This window comes from Octopus bimaculoides, chromosome 24 (genome assembly GCF_001194135.2).
Source record: "Octopus bimaculoides isolate UCB-OBI-ISO-001 chromosome 24, ASM119413v2, whole genome shotgun sequence".
Classification (NCBI taxonomy): Eukaryota; Metazoa; Mollusca; class Cephalopoda; order Octopoda; family Octopodidae; genus Octopus; species Octopus bimaculoides.
The window spans coordinates 26,680,310-26,687,181 of NC_069004.1; the positions used below are offsets into that span (position 1 = coordinate 26,680,310).

The 6,872-nt window shown below is 34.5% G+C and overlaps 1 pseudogene; it reads right to left on the reverse strand.

Moving 5' to 3' along the window:
* The window catches only part of LOC128250681 (uncharacterized protein DDB_G0271670-like), a 55,877-nt pseudogene that overhangs the window by 45,104 nt on the left and 3,901 nt on the right, over nucleotides 1-6,872 (reverse strand).

Here is a 6,872-nt window from a genome sequence, read left to right on the forward strand (position 1 = left end):
ATATATATATATATACAGGGTGCGGTGAATATACTGTCGTCTAAATTACGCAAAAAGGAAAAATAGCACTGACATCTCATTTTTTACAGATATATTTACCAAAATTACATTAACATATCTTGAAATACTAAAGACTAAATATATTCAACAAAATCGCCATTGGCTTCAAGTACGGCCTCCAGACGACATCGGAATCTCCTGCAACTCTTCTGGGCGGCTTTCTGGATGAATGCTGCCATAATTCTTGCCTTCAGGTCATCTTTGGTGTTTCAAGGAGTCTTGTTTGTGTCTAGCTCAACTGCGCCTCACACATAATAATAAAGAGGGCTGCAATCTAGAGAGTTATATGGCCAGATGCTAGGGATACTGTGGTCACAGAATTTGTCTGACAGCAATTCGTGGGTTCTCCTGCTTGTGAGACATGATATAGAGTCCTTTTGCCAGGCACAGGGTCTTACAGCAGCCACCCTCTTCACCCAGGGCAGCACTACCTCCTCTCGGCACTTGATGTATATATATTTAGAGAGACAGAGAGAGGAGGAGAAATAGATAAATAGATAGATAGATAAATAGATAGATAGATAGATAGATAGATAGATAGATAGATAGATAGATAGATAGATAGATAGATTTATTGATAAAGGCCGAGTAAACCACACTGTGAATCGATTCTTGAAGTATTTTCTGTTTATTACGTTCCGCAATTCCTAACTTACAGAATTTATCTCGCGGTGGCAATTCTATGTCACTTTTTGGAATTTTATGAGGAAATGGTTTTTGGTCGAAAACCTTTTTTTTAATTATCCAACATACCTTTTTTTTTTATCGAAAAACATATGTTTTAAAACTTTCCTTTAGGTTATATATATAACTTATTTTTCTATAAAGGTTTAATCTTCTGCAGTAAATTGTGTTATATATAACATTACGTTTTTCGTATCGTACATGGGGAAAAAGTCGAGATGCTAAACTGATAAAAGTGGAATTAGAGAACAGCTAAATCTTACAACTTAGAAGATTGACTCAAATCTTAGAGGGACGTCATGAATTAATAGAGTATAGGCAAAAGGCGTTATTATATATAAGCGTATGTATATGATATAGGAATAACAACAAATACAATAACAACAGGTACAACTACAACAACAGCTACTGTTACAACCACCGCTGATGCTGCTACTTCTACTACTATTACAAGAACAGGAAGGAGATAATGAAGAAGGAAGAAGTAGAAGAGTTAAGCATTATATGTGTGTGTGTGTGTATATATATATATATATATATATATATATATATATATATATATATAGGGAGAATTCACAAAAAGACAAAAGACGAAGACAGGTGGTGTAGAAAACAAACAGATGTATTAGTATAATGCTCGGGAAGTGAAAAAGTCTTTAACGCTTCGAGCCTACGCTCTTCCACTGAAAGGAACGCAGAAAGAAACAAGGAGAAAAATTACGAGTTGGACTTGTAATTTCCAAGGGACAGCCTTGTCACATCGTGTCACGCTGAATCTCCTTGTAGAAGGCTACATATGACTGTGGTGAGCTCAGCCACAAGCATGCTGCTCCGTTGATCGGATCTCTCGTCGTCTGTAATCGTTTGAAAGCCCGAGACTGTAGAAAGTGGCTGTGTTCCATCACCAACGGAACCAAAATCTTTGACGTCACCAGAAGGGAGAAGGAAGAGATCAAAGGACAGGATAGAAATGCTTGACAGAACCAACCTCATCCTCCACCAACATTGCCGTACAATCAAAACCATCGATTCTTCTGTGCAAGAACTGGTCTATAGAGTCATCAAAGACATCACCATAGACGAAGCCTTCAACCAAGAATAAACTAAATTCTTTGATACGAAATAAAGCCGTCGGAAACAATATATATATATATATATATATATATATATATATATCTACAGGGTTACGGCAAAATAATGGAAACACCTTAAAATTTCAAATAAATTCATTTTGATATGGGGTAGGACCGCCTTTGACAGTAATTACAGCTTGAATTCTACGAGGTATGGACTCGTACAAAGTTTAAATTCTTACCAAAACAATGATGGTGGAGGATATCGACTCCTTATTTGTTATTCTAAAATGCACCATAAATGGTCAATAATATTGAGATCTGGGGACTGTGGTGGTCAGATAAGATGTTCAGCTTCGATAGAATGTTCTTCGTGCTATTCAGCAACAACTTTAGCTTTGTGAATTGGTGCATTATCATCCTGAAAGATTGCGTTTCCCTCTGGAAACAGTTCCGCAACCATAGGATGAATTTGATCAAATAAAATGCTTAAAAAGTCTTGACTTTTAATTCTGCCATGAAGGGAAACGATTTGGTTGGAGGATTTCAAAGATATAGTCGCCATCCCGATCATCACAGATCCTCCTCCATGTTTAAGAGTTGGAAGAAGCCAGTGTGGGTCAAATGCTTCTTTTGGCTATCTCCACACGTATACTTAGCCGGTGGTCGGAAATAAGGTAAAGGATGACTCAACCGAAAGAATAACTTTCTTCCACTGCTCTAAGGACCAATTATGTAGGTTTTTACTCCACTCTAAACGTTTTACAACGTTTGTTTTTGAAAGTAGTGGTTTTCTGATTGCAACTCTCCCGTGGAATCCGGCTTTGTACAGCTCTCGGAGAACAGATTTTGTGGAAACTGTGTTCTCGAGGTGGTCATTAAGCTATTCAGTAATTTCGGGAGCTGTACTTTTGTGATCCTTTCTAATAATTCGCATAAGAGTCCGATGGTACCTAACTGAAAGTTTTGGCTTTCTTCCGGGGTTTTGTTTCGACGAGGAGGTATTTCCCTCTTTCTCATTACTTTCGAGACAGTACTTTTTTGATACACCAAACATTTCGGCCGTTTTCGTTACGCCAGCGCCTGCCATATGAGCATCAGCAATTTGACTTCTTTGAAAGTCCGATAGATCTGTCATTTTAATGAATTTTAATTACCGTTTTTTTTATGATATCTGAAAAGAAACAGCAATTTTAGCAAAACACTAATAACAAATTAAAAAGCATAAAAATATACAAGGTTTTGACGATTTTATAGATATGATGCTAGGTGATTCCATTATTTTGTCCAACCCTTGTATATGTATATATATATATATACATATTAAGTATAAGGAAAGGAAAAATTGTAGGTGTAGTCGATCTTTAATTCATAATCCAGGTTGATACAGAATGAATATACATTCTACAAATTGTTTCAGAGTCTAATTAATTTCAAAGACAAAAACGACAAACTCTTCATGAAATAAAAATTAGATTCCTCAAAAGGAATTACATACTGGGATGAATAATTGCGACCAACAAACGTGTACAAAGACTTTTCGCAGCCCAGACGGGAACACAGAGTCTAATTTTTATTTTACGAAGGGTTTTTCGTTTTTGTCTTTGGAATTAATTAAACTCCGAAACAATTTGTAGAATGTATATTGGTTATGTACCAACCTGGATTATGAATTAAAGATCGTCTACACCAACAATTTTTCTTTTCCTTATATTTAATATGTATTTATATATATTAATATTACCCACAGGCAATTATTTTGACAATGTGTATTGCATATGTATGACCGATCATTTTCACGATGTTCAACCAAAATGCAGATTGAAAGTTACAGTCAATCATTTTGCTTTTATAAAAAACACATTATACAAGATATGGTAAGATATATAGTTTGAACATCATCTCTTCGGTGTTTCTCCATCTCGTAATGAATAATTAATATGTTTCGAACAACACATATTTCAGAATCATTTATAACTTGGTTGTCTTATGTTCTTATTGGTTTTCGTCACACTTAGTTTTCAACATACACGCACGCACACACACACACACATATATATATATCTATGTTTGCGTGTATGTATATATATATATATATATATATATGTATGTATATACATATCTATGTATGTATGTATATGTATATATACATGTATACATGTATATATATACATATATGTATATATGTATATATATATTGAATAAGATAGAGTCAACAAGATGGAGTACGGTTAGGCAGTTATTTGACAATCACTACACATGTTTCCATATAACATAGACCTTCATACATACACGATTTAAATTATGTAACGGTTTACCTGTATAATGGGACCCATTTGTATTTCTTCAGGTGATATACAATTGCTGTCCCCATTAGTAACAAAACTTTCGACTTCGATGCTAATACATCCATCTGCCTTGTTTGAATTTAGTAGACACTGGCAGTTTCATTCCTCTCGTTGCCAACGTGCATCTGCACACCCGCCATGAACGGAATTGAATACACTGGCTGTCCACTTTGCTCCATATGTTAGGCTGGACATGCGAAATTTTATTATTCGACCTTCAGTACCCGTTGGTCCAGTTACTCACAGTCTCTCTCATATACATATATATGACCGTCTTAAACGATTGAAAACGTTTTGCCTGGAAAACGTTTTGGTGTGTCAGCTTTGGGCAGATACTGCGAGGAAGGCCACTAGTAATAGTATGAAATATATATTTCGTCACGTGTTACAGTGCTATCCAAAAAATTATACGTTTTATTGTGCAAATGATGTGTGAAGAAGATGTGTGCAAATGATGTGTGGAGAAGACATTGTAACTGCGATTTTTCATGAGATTCACCTAGTTTCTTTATAGTTTCCAGTGCGCTGCAAATGTCGAATATCTATTGACTGGTCATGTCAAACTTGTTAAGTATTTCTCAACCATTTTTCATCTATGGACACCTTTAATTCCTATTTTAATTAGACCCACGTAGCCATTCGATGTTTAAAAAGGCCGATCATATTTTTATAACTTGATACTTTTAGAAATGGTATAAAAAAAATTAAAATATTTCGTGTAATGTAAGGAATATCATTAATTTATTGCACATAAAATTTAACAACAAAATCTTGTGTAGACCTCCAACGGTTATATGAATCCTGTTTGAAAGCCGCTGATCCGGTTCAAAAAAATTATGACAAAACACCCCGGCCGAAGTTCTATAACCACATTAAAAAGGGTTCGAATTACCCGAATAAAAACTTTTAGCATTTCTAGAAAATTTTGAGTAGTTTTTTGTGGCTTTACTTCAATAAAAATCTTTACAACGAACGTTGCCATTCGCATAAGGCCATCCAAGAAAATTCCCGTCTTTGGAACATTCGCCTACTTCAGGAAACATTTAGTGGCATAGCAAACTAACGCTATGTATTTGTTAATAGCCACTTGGTGAGATGGTTGGTCGATTTTTCGAGCTTTCAGTTTTATTTTTAATTCATAAAATGAACGCACTCGAATTTTCTTTTCCTATTTGTCTTTCACCAATAAATTCAACAGAGGACCATATATACTAATAAATAATAACAGTAAACACATTAGCACGAATGAATAAATAGAAATCTATGTTTTAAAATAATATATTACATTAACATTATTAAAAATCATTATTTTAACAGAAATATCAGAATCTAAAAAGCTATACACAATACACACACATATACTTGCTCGAAATGGGGATTAGATAAACAGCTGACAACTAATGAAGGGTCGTTCTTTCTTTTCTTTGTATTACTCGCCTTCTTTTCCAGTTTTTGCCTCTCGTTATTTGCGTATTTAACGCAGTTGTTTTCGCATTTCCTGTTGTCTACTGTTGGTGACATCGTGTACCCATATATGCATATATATATATATGTATATATATATATATATATATATATATATATATATATATATATATATATATATATATACGCACACACATACATAAATATATGTGTGTGTGTGTTTGTGTGTGTGTGTGTGTGTGTGTGTGTGTGTGACTGTGTGTGTGTGTGACTGTGTGTATGTATGTATAAGCAACGTCATGGGTTTTATATTGTATCCGAGAATAAATTTTTATTTGGTGAACGCTTCCTTTATGTTGATGGCATTCATGACAAAGTACACTAACTCTTGCATAGAAGAGTCGATGGAAGTAATAGCTTGGTCATTTTGGCGCTGGACGAGGTTGATTCTTTTTTTTAGCCTTTCTCCCTTGTTGTTTATTTTCTTCCTTTTCTCTTTTGGTGCGTTCGAAGATTGTTGGTTCCGATGGGGATGGAACACCGCCACTTGGTATGTATGCATTTCTGTAGAATGTGCGATAATGGAAGTAGTTTGTTTTCTCATTGCAACGTTGTTCAGCTTATGTCAGCTTAAGTGAATATCATCTACCAGTTCTTTCCTAGCGAAATATTAGCTGCATGGAAATTGTGTTGAACTCCGCCGAATAGAAGCGTGCCTGTAATTCATACCTCAAAATATGTAAGACACCAAGTCTCGGAGGTCTTATCTGATGATAAGATTGAGAGTACACATACAAATACTCATCTATTTAGATGCTAAGAGAATAAGATGAAAGCTCAGTAGAGAGAACTGCCGAAGATGCATCGTCGAAAGCAGCAAGTTCTGTTGTACTTTTATTCATAGATACACACACACACACACACACACACACACACACACACACACACACACACAAACACACACCTATACACACACGTATATAAATAGATGGATAGATAGATAGATAGATAGATAGATAGATAGAGAAAGATGTATGCTGTGTGTGTATATATATATATATGTATATATACTGCTGAATATCTATCTAGCTAGTTATACATATATATGATATATAAACATATATTTAACATGTGTACGCATATATAGTGATATGTATGCATAATTATAACTACATATGTATCTATCTATATACGTCTATATATACACAGACACACACACACACACACACACACACAAACACACACACATATATATATATATATATATATATATATATATATA